Source organism: Camelus ferus, chromosome 3, assembly GCF_009834535.1.
Source record: "Camelus ferus isolate YT-003-E chromosome 3, BCGSAC_Cfer_1.0, whole genome shotgun sequence".
In the NCBI taxonomy this organism is placed as follows: Eukaryota; Metazoa; Chordata; class Mammalia; order Artiodactyla; family Camelidae; genus Camelus; species Camelus ferus.
In genome coordinates this window covers 88,973,132-88,988,150 of record NC_045698.1, presented here as the reverse complement: position 1 = coordinate 88,988,150, position 15,019 = coordinate 88,973,132, and the positions used below count along the sequence as shown (strand labels likewise).

Genomic DNA, 15,019 nt, shown 5'->3' with positions numbered 1-15,019 from the left:
ATCCTGGGAAAAAATTATCACACGTTTGTTTAGACCATTTCCCCTCACTACCTGAAAATATCTTCTGGTATATATAATTAAGTCTTGTGTTCTTTCCCTTTCCAAAAGGCTGTTTTACGTTATTTTTTGTTGCTTGATTATAAAAATTGTGACCCTCTGTGTAGATAAAAAAATGGGAAAATTAAAATCTAGAGTTTAATTATGGAGGACAAATAGGAATGGGAACTCTTTCACTAGACAAGAAGTAGAGTGTGGGTCCACAAGGAACTGGGCTGGAGTGTCGGGGATCTGCAGAAAGGCTGGGCTGGACCACTGTTTCCTTGCTACTTTTTGTATTTTCCCTCCTGACTTTTTTTGCTCAACCTTTTGTCACCCCCCTTTACTTTTTACTTCTGGAGTAATACCCAAACTAGATCCGAGGGTGATAGACTTAGGAACAAAGACAGTGTTTGCTTATAGGTGAGAAGACACAGCCACTGACTGATCAGAGTGGTTGTGACATTTCCATTAATCATCCAACAATGTATTACTTCTTAGCTGAAAATGGAATGAGCCTTTTCTACATCATGTTTCTTCAAAACAACATATAGAGCCAAGACAGAGTTTGGAGAAAGACAGTGCAACTCTTTATTCATACCTGTCTATGTTCTTTAGGAAAGCGGGCTGTTGATGTAATGTAGGCACCACCCAGAGCACTGAATCCAGTCGTCTCTTTCCTTATTTCCTGCCCAGGCAGCCAAACCCATTTAACCAATGCCCAGAAAAAATTATGTGATTTAATGTTTGGGATTGGTGGGGAATAGCAGAATTATAAGAAGTAGTGATTAGAATTTGAAAACTAAAGGTTTATAAAGACTTTACTTTGTGTCTAAGTCACATTGATCTGGATATGTCTTAAAAGTAACTACTACCAATTTTCTTTGGGTTATACTGTTTCCTTATGTAAAAGATCAAGTGGTATTTCCTTATATAAAATTATTTAATGTAATTGGTAGTATAATGTATCTGGAAAGACTGTAAACTATTGGTACTCTCAGTGACAGGTTTTGAATTATTGTTTATATAGTGTCAATGTAAAAATGTTGCCATAAATTTAAAGTTAGTATTTGTTCTAAATATGATCAAGTTAGGATCCCACATTCAGTAAAACGTATCATGCCTACTAAAGTCATGTCTTATTTTTCCCGGGCCAGTTTGGCTACAAAGTCTTCTTTTAATTCTATCATACAGTGGGCAAAATGATTCTTTGGTGCAGTAAACTGTTTTTTCCCATCCAGTGAGAAGGATGTTTCAGTTATTTATTCTTTTCAAAGATTCATTCATCTAAATACGTGTTTAATTTAAATGAATAAGGAGAGCAGAACCCACCAATACAATCTGAAATGGAGTACCAGAAGACTATCCATAGTTTTCTTTTTTATAATAGAATATGTGAGTTTGAATTTCCGTCTACTTGGATAAAGCAGGTACTGGATGTCCTTGTATGATCCCCCTTGCAGACTACACCTTCTCTAACATTTCTTGAGCTAGTTATTCTTTCTTGGCTTAAATAGAAGGCAGGAAAATAGCGTGATTGTATTGGAAAGTTTCTCTTCAGTGGTTCTTTACGTGTCAAATAGTTGTTTGCAGATTTATTCCAAAGAGTCTTCAGCTTTGTTCCATTACCGCAGCATTTAGTTTTGTTTGAGATTTATGACAACAAATGTATTTATTTATGCTCATGAAACTCATGAAACTTGTTGGCACAGCATCTGTAGCTGCTGTTCCAACTCTGCTTTGATAAACCATGGAAAATAAACGTCTGGGCTAAACTGAAAAGTACTTGCTTTTACTCATGTTACCAAAAGTATATTAACTTAAAAAAATAATAAATTCATTGACTCTTTCCCAAAAGGGAAACATATTAAAATTGAGATTCAAGTAAGGGGATGGTAAATATTGGAAAACTTTTAGGTCATTAAAAAAAAAAAAACTATCATCTTTTAAATCTTTTTTTAAAAAGAAATTTACAGCAGTGTAGTTAAAACATAAATTCCCTCTCCCTTAAATAAGAAAGCCTGGGCTGCGAAACCCAAACCTACTTTCTGCTCCTGTAACAATAAGGTAGTCCTCTATCACAGCTCTATTTATACTGCATTTTAATTATTTTTTGTCTGACTCTGCTGGCAGATTGTATGCACCTAAATAACATACTAATAAAAGCTAATGTTTATGGAGCACTAAATGCATTCTCGACAATACTTAAACCAATTTACATGGGTTTTCTTATTAAATCACCATGCAGTGCTGTGAGGTTGGTTATTATCATTAACCCACTTTACAGATGAAGGGACTGAGGTGCAGAGAGGCTAAGTAACTTTCTTGAGGTTTAATGGGTAGGAAACTGTGGAGCCAGGCCTGCAACTTGCTAGATTCACTTCCGAGCTTTCAGTCTCAGCCAGAGCTGTTGAACAAACAGCTGTGCGACCCAGGAGCACACACCCCAGCCCCAAGACTGCATTTACAGGGGGCAAGTCATGGAGACGGCAGCAGCAACAGGAGTAACGTTCTCTCTTTGCTCATCACATCATGGGGTAGTGCCCTGCCGTCCAGCAAGGCCAGAATTAGATCTGTTTTAGTGATCCTTGCACTGGCCGTGGAGTTTGTGTACGCTGGAAAAAGCATTGTCTCTTTCCTCCGATATGATAAAGGCTGAAAAAATATGGAACCTTGACCTCCAGCCCAGTTTCTTCACCTCACCCTTCATGAACAGGGGAATCTCCCCTTTGTGTCATCAGGGTTCAGGGATCCCAGTTTTATGATTATGGATACGTGACCTGACATTTCACTGGCTGCAGCCCAGATCCACCCCCTGGGTACCCTACCTGGTTTGACCAATTTAAGCATTCAGATGTAGCCGGTTTCCATGGAGCCTTTGGGGAGGTTAGGCCAAAAGGACTAATTCTTGAAAAACCTAACTTTTCTTTCTAATGTTTTACTGCTCTCATTGCTGATGTATTAGATATTCAGTCGGGGGGCGGGGGGGCGTGCTATGCTTTCTGTTTATTAAAGTGAAAATTTATTCTGCACCACTGTGCTAAAATAATCCATTCTCTGTGAGTTGAGAATTAAACTGCAGTTCAAGGAGAGCAAGAGCAGGGATTAGAGGAACTGAGCTAACTCTGTCTTTATTCATGGAGGGGAGTCAAAAGCAGAGGCCTAAAGGAATTAACTGTGAAAAAGGAAGAGGTCGGCATGGTCATTACAATGAAGCTGATTATAATTTGCCTTTGGCAAAAAAATTTAAATTTTATTTAAGAAGGTATATGTAGTAGTCATACTGTGAAGAAAGGCGTTCTTAAATCCTCTTTAAAAAGCTGGTAAAATCCTGGTTATCAACTGCAAATGACCTGCGTGGCCAAGTAAAATCAGAACTGATGTAAATGTCAGAACAGCCTGCTTCTCTGCAAATAGGTGGGTTAGGACTTTTAAAGTAGGAAACAGGTTAGTCTCTACTTTATGGTGATTGTATTTGTTTATTTCAGGTTTTCCTCTCTGCACACTCATATACACACACCTATATGCATATCTAGACCTGTGTCTAGTGCCCTTTCTCTCAGGTGCACAGAATTGTGTTGATCACAGTATTGCTTCATGGCATAATCGTATTATTCCATCTGCACTCCACTTTTTTGTTGTTCTTTGGTTTCCTATCTTAGCTTATAATTTCAGAGGCTTCCACTTGGCCTTTCCCACTGAGAGCTCTTGCCCTACAGAACAAGCACTGTGTTAGTTAAGCCAGTAGGTATGTTCAGACTAATTATGCATTTGAGGTCTTGAGGGGACGATGCCACCTCTAGGTGTCAGTATCATCTCAGACTCTGTGTCCAGGACCTGTCAGTGTTTGGGTGCCATAGCCTGTATGTGTATGCACATCTTCTTTATGCATTCATCTGTTGATGGACACTTGGGTTGCTTCCGTATCTTGGCTACTGAAGCATTATCTCCTTATCTTAAGCACAGCATTGTCCTGGCGACAGCCTTCAGTGTTCAGTCTCATTTTTAAGGCATATTAATAAAACAGTTGGAGCCTTTAACAACCTAATTCCTTGAGAACAGGGTTAATTCTGGGCAATGCCAGCACACTGGCAAAGATCACTGAAGTTCATCTTCATAAGCTAACCTGATCTTAGTCCCCAGTCCCCATACTCTCCCAGTTCCCCATACCCTCTACCCTAAAAGCAAAGGTATGAATTTTTAACACAGGGATAATAGTGGAAACTTTTTTTAGTGGAGATACTAGCTTTGAGAATCAAAGCCAGTCTTAACTTGCCATGGTTTCCTCTGTGTGCTAAGCAAATATGACATCCAGCAGGACTGCTGTGTTTCCATCTCTCTCCTCTCTGTATATATAAGATAGACAATGACCTATAATCAAGAGAATTGATAGTAAAAGATATTTGCACTAAGGACTCTGCTTTTCATGATGCATTTATGTTGGGAGGCAGAGCATTGAGTAGCTTAAAACTTCGGAGCATATGCATTAAGAGTTAAAATCTAAAATGGAAATCTGAAGCCTTAGTGCTTTGATAAACCATTTGCGAAGAGCATACTGACCAGGTGCCAGGTTAACATTGGGGTTTTGAGGTTTGACTTTTAGAAGCCCCCATCTGTCTCATGAATGGAAACGTCACATCCAAGAAAGTGAGACCAGTGGGGAAGGATGGTAAGAAGTCCAGATGGACAGCCAAACAGCAGCCTGGAGCTGACATTTGAGGCAAAATTAGCACATATCACTTCTTGGCATATTTATCAGAAGTTGCCAATCTAAACTCTTTTAGTTTTTCCCCCTACAAACAACTTCCACCATTGAAACTCATGCATTAAGTAATTTGGGCACTACCCTGACAGTCTTAGTCAACTCACAGCAATATTTCATAGGGAGTTACCGAAATGACATCACTCCCTTAATTTCAACCTAAACAAAATGGTTTACATGGAAAGTTGCACACAGCTTTCTATGAAAGCCTGGAGGAGAAAGAGTCCTTTATTTGAGGCACAGTGGGAAACGTCATCATTACGAACATGAAGTCTGTGAAAAATACATATTCCAAAAGAAAATCATATAACAAAATGTACTCTTTAGCATGTGATCTAAGTTTTGAGTCAAAATTAGGAATATTCAGATCACATTTTAACTTTCTTTTATAACAAATTTTTTTTAAGTTTTTTATTAAAATAAAAAAGAGGAATGGTGTAGAAATGAATGACAAGTTTTAAGTTTAATTCAGAAAAGAAATGTGAAAAGAGAAGAGAGCATGGTGGCCAGTAGAGGGGCCAAGATTTGAGGCCCAGACGTCAGGGTCTGTGCCCAGCTGCAGCATGTGGGAACTGTGTAATCTCGAGCAAATTTGTGTCTTCATCTTTACGATAGAGACAATGGTCTTTTCTGCATAAGGTTTTTATGAGTATTATATAAGATAAAGAAAGTGTTTGGCACTTTTTAGGTCTTTGTTAAAGAAGGCAGGGATATGTAGCATAGAAAATTTAATTATAAAAGATTCAATAAACCATGTGGCTTGAGGTCTTAAAAAATAATTGTAAAAGAATTCTAACATTTGAATTATGACTTGTAGTACAGTGTCCTGTAAATAATTTTAATCTTAAACAAAACAAAAATAGACCTACTAGAGCATATATTTGCCTGCTCTGATGAAAGTATTAACAAACATTGAAATGGACTCAAATCCATCATCATGATGAACAAACATGGAACTAGAGATTTATCCATTAAATCCTGACTAGTCTCAGCCTGTTTTTACTCCCCCAGCCCCAGTTTCATCCAAATTACAGAAATGGACATTTGAGACCCAGAGGACTTGATTTATTTAGCATAACACAGTGGTCAGGAAATTGCATTTTAGTGGCTTCAGGGAAATTTTCCCAAATGGTGGGAACCAGTGTTGTTTCCCCAGTGTCGTTGTATATTTAAATTCCTTTTAAAAATATGAAAAGTATATGGTAAAGTAATTTGCATGATTCTTGCAGTTCAGTTTCTGCTGAAGATCACTGGAAAAATTGAGCCTCTGAGACACCTTTCTGAGAGACACAAAATTAGTTTTGTGTGTTAGTGATAGAAAAACTATTCTACCCTGGAATGAAAGGATTTGAACGTTTTGAACTTTGACATTAGAAAAAAAAAGTTATAAACTATAATCCCTTATTTCCTCATTTTACTTACTAAATCATTGCTGTTTCACAGTGGAAATGGAAAAGCAATAATGCAGACCAAAATAAAGAAAATGCTAGCTTTATAATGTTCTCGATCTTTAACCTCTGCTGAAAAGAGAGAGAAAGAAAAGCTACCTCACAAATTACCATGGCTCAGTGCCTGAAGGAAATTAGTCTGCTCTAAAGAAATATCCTGCTATAAGTCAGGTAAAAATTAACAAAATTTGAAATATAATACCTTGATCGAGGACTGCATGTCTAGCAAGTGTTGTCAGTTACCTACTGACTGTGGATATACTTCATTCACTGCCTCAGCATGGAAAGTGTATAAAGGATTGGTGACAATTTTTATGGGCTGCTAATTTATTTTCGACGTTTCCACTGAATAAAGATATAAATAAACAAAGCTGTGATCATGCTTGAGCTGTTTATCTTAGTCCTGAGTTAAGAATCTCTTCTTTTTCTTGGTGTAATTCTTTCACATTTCAATGTAAAGTGTTTCTCATCTATACTCTGCCTTTGCTAGATTTTAGTACAGTTACTTACATTTAAGGATAATGTGAGTGATTTTGAAAATTTTAACTATAGTCACCTGCTAATTGGTCAAAGGGTCAAGTAAATTGTTCTTCCAAGTACCTGTTGCTTTACTTACTTCCAGAGGACTATTTTAAGCAGCCCTTATTTCAAAGAATCAAAACTTAAAATAAACAAATAAATAAATTTAGTCACAGTATGAGCGAGTTTCCTTCAATGCCATCCTGTGTATACTAGAGGAGTTGCTCTGTTTTGTGTGTAAGCTTTGGTTTGACTGATGGGCTGTGGCTTCATACTTCACAGGTTAACATGTCTTTTCCAGTTTAACTATGAAAACTCTCTGAGGTATATTTTTACCCCAGCCCATTAGCAGCACACATAGGGCAAGTTTGTATGATGAAGCATGGCTGAATTCTGGTGAGTGGCAGAAGACGATTTGGGCAGTGTTTACCAGCAGCTGTATGCCATCATACTAAATTTAGTACGGCTTTATTTAACAAGCTATAGCTGATGCTAATCTGAAGCATAAACATGTATTTCAGCTATAGGTTTCAACTTCCAAATTCTTGGAACTGCTACCAGGAGAATGTGACTATAAATCAGAATTTCCCTCCTCCCATTTGTGATGGAATACCATAACACTTCTATCACATAAAAGTAAATAGCTTTTCATTTTGTTCTTCTCTGTATTAAGGATCATAGTGAATGAAGACTTCTTATCCAGTAAAATCAGTATTATTTGCTAGTTAATAAAAAATGAAGAGAGGATTATAAAAGTCATATGTCCTTCATTAAAACTTTATGTTGACTTTCATTTTCCAATCTTCTGTTCCAGGGAGTGGAGCTTCTTTTTGAGAGTGGTTTCCCAAATGACCTTATGAACGCTCTCATATTGTCGCATAAACCTCACCCAAATGCTTATGATTTCCAGTTTCATTTCTTTAGATTAATGCAACAGCCCTTCAAAATACTACTGAGGCATTGTGAGGGCAGAATCCGTCTAGATCAGTGGTTGACAGACTTTTTTTTCTGTAAAGGGCGGATAATCAACGTCTTTGGAGGTGGAAGTCCCTTTTTGTTGGAGACAGGCTGCTCTTCCGCCCTAGGGCAGGAGCAGCATGGACATTCAACACCCAAATGAACGAACGTGGCTGTGTTCTCATAAAATGCTACTTACAAAAGCAGGCGATAAGCTGCACTCGGCCAACCCCTGTTCTCGATGATCACTATTATCACTATTCTTGCTCTATTTCAGATTGTCGACCCTCTACCTAATTCTGCAGCTGTTTTCTTAGTGACTGGCTAGATGATTTTAGGTGGGTGGGGTCATGGACAAACAAATTTTATTTTAATAGTTATAATTTATCAAACTGTCTCAAGGGAAGAAGCATAACTAGTACGTTAAAACTGCGTTTATGGATGTTATTTCTGAAAGTATTATTGATTAGAATAAAGTTCATATAATGTTTTTTGTAAAGACTTTTTAAGAGCAATTTTAAGCTCATAGCAAGGTTGTGAAGAAGGTACAGAGATTTCCCATATACCCCTTGACCCCACACGTGCACAGCCTCCCCTGTTATCAGTGTCCCCCACCAGAGTGGTACGTTTGTTACAACTGATGAACCTCTACCAATGCATTGTAATCACCCGAAGTCTGTAGTTTACCTAAGGGTTCACTCTGCTGTTGCACAGTTCATGGATCTAGACAAATGAAAATTGACATGTATCCATCAGTATAGTACCATACAGACTATTTTCAGTGCCCTAAAAATCCTCCCATTCAAATTTTTAAAGTGAGTGTGTACATAGAAATATCCTAAGTGGAAAGCAGTGTAGGGGATTCAAGGATACAGTCATCGGTATAGAGATGTGATTCATGATGACTAGAATTTGAGAAGTGACATAGTAAGATTTATTATCATTGTTAACATTGATGGTTACTATCATTAGAGAGCGTTTTCCCTTCTAGAAATACGTTTTGCAAACTAGAACTCAGAGTCACCATTATGTTTGCCAGGGACTTCCAAACGGAAAGGAATGCTCTGCTAATGAGATCATAATAAATTGAGCTCTGTTATCTTTCTTTCCAGGTCTGCCTTTCAGTATCTCCAGTTATCACCTCCTCTTCTTTCCACCCTTCCCTGTAGTATTGCTCTTTTTCTACTCTTCTCTACTGTCACCTAGACTGTAATCAGAAACCTGGCCATTCCTGAAATTTAGAAGGAAGATTTCTCAGTATCATTCACATCATTCCAGGTTTTTCCACTCTTAAGCATCTGCCGATGTCTGGCCTATGAATCAATGCAGCACTCAGAAAGAAGGGATGTATTATGCCATTACAGTCAATATTTTATGTTTAAAATATAATTTTTCAAACAAAAATATAAGTAGACTTTTTCTAAAACTACAGCTACATGCTTATACATAAATACGTTCTGTTTTAACATGAAGGCATTTAAGAAGGTGCTTTCAGTCATACTGGGAAAAATATCAGAGGTTGTTCTCTTGTTTTATCAGGTTCTAAGCACCACAGATTTGAAGCCCTTGAAGATATTTTGTAATAGAAAACATTTGAAGCTTGCTAAAAAATTCTCATTCAGTAAAACCATGTTGTGAATATTTAGTTGTAGGCTTAGAAAATTAACAAACTCATAGAATACAGCTCTTCACAAATTAGATTATTGTAATTTTCCTCCCACATGGACTATTTTTCCTCAATTTACCATGATAAAAAATATTTGTAATAATTAACTCATAAAGAAAAACAGGAAGTATAGCATTCCGGCATTTACGTGAAACTTCATTTTACATTTAAAAATATTTCTTGTATGTTTATTTTCCCTGTAGCTTTAAGATGAAAGAGTGTTTATTATTAAGATGAAAGTATAATGTTGCATTTCATGTAAATCCTGAACACTACTGTGGACACTCTATTTCTAGTGACTAGTTCACTAAATATTAGTATTTCTGTCTAGAATCAAGAAAGTATGCGGATCTTATGAATAAAATATGTTCTAGAATAAGCTTCTCTTTAAGAAGGTAGTTAAAATTTCTTTGTGTTTTTCTCTTAGGAATATTGCTATGTTACATGTAACTACTGTCTTTACCATTTGCACAGCTTGTGAGCAGTAGGAGTGAGGTGAGGGAGAAAAGGAAGGGGAGGACTGTTCTGCCGTCAATGCTCCATCCCTCATCTCCAGGCTGTGTGAAAGAGAGATTCCTTAAAGAGGCTGAAACGAACAGTAATGAGGATCTTCTCTGGGAAGTGTTCCCATGAGCTAGAGTGTGGGAGGAGGAACATAAGAAATGGAGCCCAATTTACATCTGCTTTCCAGGTTTAAAAGGCAAACGATACTGAGTTTCCCATCGCCCAGGTGAGGAGCCTACAGAAGGGAGATGGACTGAGTAGTCTTGAAAAGAAAGGGCACTTGGCACATAGCTTCCTGTATGGTGGGTGACCCCAGCTTGGGGATAAACTGTCAGAAACAGAAACGGGGGCTGATGAGAGGGTTACAAGTGGTCAGATAGAGGAAGGGCCCCTGGGATCAATGGTGAGAAACGTGAGAGACCTCTGCACTTTCCAAAAATATCAGCAAAAGTATTAAGCTTTGGAGCCACCATGCCCAGAAGGCACTGATGCCAGAATCATTCAGTTAGAAAAAATATTTGAGTTCCTAACGCACTTCTAGACCCTGGGGATAGAGTAGTGAACAAAAAGTTACAAATCCTTTCCTTCATGCAGTGTACATCATAAAAACAAGAGACAAACAATAAACAAACAATAAACACACACACTGTGTGTGTCAGGTGTGAGATGGCCATCAGAAAGTCAAAGCAGGGTGAGAATGAGGCTATGGAGGTGAGGGGAAACCTCGGCTGTCTGCAGGGGGTGGGGAGGGGGCGGATTCCTGACAGGGACCAGCAGGTGCAGAGGCTCTGAAGCAAGGGTGTACCTGAGGGAGGAAGGATGTTAAAAAGCCCAGTGTGACTGGAGCCGAGTGGCAAGGAGGACACTAATAAGTGACAGGTTTAGAGATGCAGTCTGAGGCTGTGTTGTGGGGCTTTGCAGGCTGGGATAAGTACTTTGGACTTTAGTTTGAGTTCTCAAAATGGGAGCTTTTGGAGGAGTGAAATATTCTGACCTCCAGTTTAAAAGATTTGCTCTGGCTGCTGGGTGGTAAAAAGATGATAAGGGAACAAATGTGAAAGCATCGAGACCAATTGAAAAATCTACTGCAATAATCTGAGACTTGATAGCTTGGATGAGGAGTTTACTGGTAAACGTGATGAGAAGTGGTTGAATTCTGGACGTATTTTGAATGTTGAACCAACAGAATTTGTTGACAATCACTTGTGAGGTAGGAGAAGAAAAGAATCGAGTAGTTCTAAGGGTTTGGGAATGGAGAGGAGGAGGCTGCCGTTAACGGAGATGGAGAACATCTGTGGGTAGAGGGTAGCTGGGGGAGGGAGGTAGTCCGAGCTCAGCCTTAGACGATTAATTTGAGGCACCTGTGAGACATTCAGGAAGCCATTTATAGTTGCTTATGTGGGTTATATTCCAGGGCAAGGTCGAGGCTGACAATACAAATTTGGGAGTCTTCAGCTTATAGCTAATATTTATAGCCATGAGTATAGATGAGATAGATCATTGTCAGCTGCGGGAGGCTGGAGAGGGATCCGAGGAGGTGAGCTGCCCAAATGGAAGAAGGCGTGGGGAGCCGACAGAGAGCAAAACAGTATTTTATTGCAGTACAAGTGGGTGGTGCGCGCCCTCAGGTGTAGCACTTGTCCTTTTATTATGCCCACGCATGCGTATTGTTCATAATGCTTACTCATGCTACTAGCGCTTGCGTACATTTACTTCTTACCTCATACACATGCAAGTTATTGTGAACTTTGACCTGGGTCCCATGGCCTACTCACTTAAGACTGCCGACATTCTACCTCCTAGGTCGTGGGGACCCTGGCCCACAGAGTGGGGCCCTGTGCCCAAAGACCACCACAACAACATAGTGAACAGCATCCTATCACTAAACAGGCAGCCATAATGTGAGGCTGCAGTGTACAGCCCAACTGTCCGTGCAAATCTGCAAGGGGCTGGGTTCATGCATTAACACCATCCATACCGCCTGTAACTCAGCCCATTGGCTGGACTGGCCTCCTGTCTCATACCAGAAGGCTTCGGTGGCAGGTTGCAGTGCCACTGCAACCCAAGTGGGCAGACTGCCCTTGCAGGAACCATCCGTATACCGAGCGTCTCCCAGGGGTGGTCCCTTTCCCTCGTGAAGGGCACTGGGTGTGGAATCCACTCCCTGATGTGGGAGTGTCTGCAAAGCAGGCGCAACAAATTTCACAGGCCCTAACACCTGCTGCAGCTCTGCAGCCAAGGGGCTGGTGGTGTATCGGGCCCGTTGTTCTAAGTAAGCACCCCACTTAGTCAGGGTTGGGGTCTGCGCAGACCCCGATCGGGGTTGCTTTGCCCACATATGTATCCATCTTGCAATGGGGTATATGGTCTGTACCTGTACTTCTTGCTTCCCCGTCAGGGGCTCAGTGGCTATCAAAGATGCACACATTGCTGACAACTGTTTCTCAATTAAAGAGTAACGATATTCAGCCCCTTTCCATAGCTGGGACCAGAACCCTATGAGCACCTTCCGTTGCCCATGCTCTTGCTGTAATCCCCAACCATATCCCATACAGTGCATGCAGCAGCCATCAACCAGTTTATCAATGTATGGTTGCCAGCATTAGCATTAGGCTAGGGAATGTTTTGCAGCCATTGCCGCAACGAAGGGATGGTTGTTATACTGGCCAGCTAGCCCATCTCCTTTGGAGATAGCTCAGTCTGGTCGCCCCATCATCCCAGAGGCGTAAAAGCCATGCGGCGAATGACTCACCCGTACGCTGTTTACACTGCTTTGCCAGGTCCCGCAATTCCATCGACGTATAAAACGTGTAGGTGGTTTGTCGAGTCGCTCGCCGTGGTCCCACAGGAGCTCCCCCGGGGCCATGAGTTCCTCCAGTTCCACCTGCTGCTGCACCCCTGGTCGTAGACGCAGCGGAATTGGGGGTGGGAGGGGTGGCTGGGCTTACCGTTCTTGAAGAAGCGGTGGAACTGGAGCCATGCAGGCGTCTTGCTGCCATACCAAGTCTCTGCTCGAGTTCCTCTTCCTTGCGCTGTACCTTCTCCACTTGTGTCTGTAATTCTCTATTTTCTCGGCTCGCATGGCGTTAAGACCGATAAAAACATCCAGGCTGCCCTCCTGGCCGCCTCCCAGTGGGCCTGTGAGACACTGTTTTCCAACAACTCCAGAGCCTTCCAGACGTCATCTGGCTGGGGCGCCACTGTGTCCCAGTTTTAGGTTGGGGCCCATGCCAGCAAGTAAGCCGTGACCCAGTACCATAAGGAGGTAGGGGGCCACATTGTTTCCATCCGAGCTTCCCCGTCAGAGGAAGGGGGAACAGAGGGGCACTCACCTCATCCTGCCTCCCGACTGCGCCAAGTATCAGCCGCGGGAGGCTGGAGAGGGGTCCCAGGAGGCGAGCTGCCCAACTAGAAGAAGGTGTGAGGAGCCCACAGAGGGCAAAACAGCACTTTATTGCAGTACAAGCGGGTGGCGCGCGCCCTCAGGTGTACGCAGTTGTCCTTCTATCATGCCTGCGCATGGGTATTGTTCATAATGCTGACGCATGCTGCTAGCGCATGCGTACATTTACTTCTTACCTCATACACATGCAAGTTATTGTGAACTTTGACCTGGGTCCCATGGCCTACTCACTTAAGACTGCCAACAAGCATGAAGGGAGCATTTTGACAGAGATGAAGTCTGAGGTCTGAACCCTAGAACACTTCAACCCTCAGAGGTCCAGGAGATGAGCAGGAACCAGCAGAGGAGGCTGAGAAGGAGGTCTGTGAGATCACATCTCCACCAATCGAGTAAAATCTTTACCAGTTCGGGTCTTTTCTCTTCCCCATTGCAGCCTTGAAAGTACTTATAATAGCTGCTGGCTAGGCAGGAAGGCATAGAAAAATAGAAGGAAAAAAGACAACCATGTCCCCTCCACTACTGAAGGCTTCTAAGTCTGGACAGGCTCAAACTAGGAAGGCGGAGAAACTTAACTGGATGAGAGATTAGAACTATGTGGTTGTTGGATTTCAGTGGACGTTATGTTCATATGAAAGGCAAGGGAAAACCTTAAGGGAGCTGACCGAGATTTCCTAGGTCGGGAAAGAACTGGTCAAAAGGAAATTTGCAGAATGACAGTGGGAGAAATAATAAAATTGCTTTCTGCTTGCACCCTTGTGGTTTCTAATACCCGTTACTATATATTCGCTCAGTTTCTATGAAAAATTTCCAACTTCTTGACTTACAGTTCTAGTCTTCTAGCAAAAGTTTTAACTTTTGCTTAAATCACCAGACAGATGCTGTGAGTAATTTAAAGAAAAAGAGATTCCAAAGGTGATGGTCTTTCACAGTGTCAGTGAGGACCCCTGAGGTGCTTTATGTCCTTGAGAGGTGTCCAGATTACTTCGTATGGATAAGCAGCAACTCTGTCCTGTAAAGCAGTCATTCAAGTATGTCCTGTGAATGTGTCTGTGCTCCATCAGCCCCGTTGGAGTGTGACTCCAGGGAAGTCCATTCAGTCTTGGTGAGTCCTCTCAGTCAGCTGTTTTGAATTGGCCACTTTGCACAAAGGATGCTAGCAGATGAGTTTTTGAACTTATGCAACTCCATCACCCCCTTGAGCAGATAGAAGTGTGTGCTTTACAGACTGAAGGAGCCTTAGGAGTGAACCCTCCATACTCACACCTACACAACTCATTCTGTGCATATACACAGATGTGTCTGTGCAATTCATTGTATGTACATATTGAATTTAAACTGGATATATATGAATGTCAGGTAAACAAGGAAATCAACAAACTCAAGACCAGTACAACTATAACAATTTAAAGATCAACTTTCTTAGAAGAATTGCTTATAATATGTGTTTTAGTAACTGAGTATACCATTTTTGTTGAATTTAATTCCTTTTATGGTAATAAGTATGAAAAGCACAGGGACTAATATATGATAATTCTATAATGGAATGTAGGACACCTTTTCACTTAATGCCATTTATTTAGAAAATACAAATTAAATGCCTTGATGCATCATTAAAGTATTGATGAAAGATCACGATTTCTTAAATGAAGGTTCCTATTGCATTATGCCAAAATACATTTAAAAATCCTGAGGGTTTTATGCTTGCACTTAATGCACTAATGTTT

The 15,019-nt window shown here is 40.7% G+C and overlaps 1 protein-coding gene across 1 annotated transcript in view; it reads left to right on the top strand.

The window, feature by feature from the left end:
* The window catches only part of FBN2 (fibrillin 2), a 207,397-nt gene that overhangs the window by 69,010 nt on the left and 123,368 nt on the right, over window positions 1-15,019 (top strand). The window lies entirely within an intron of this gene.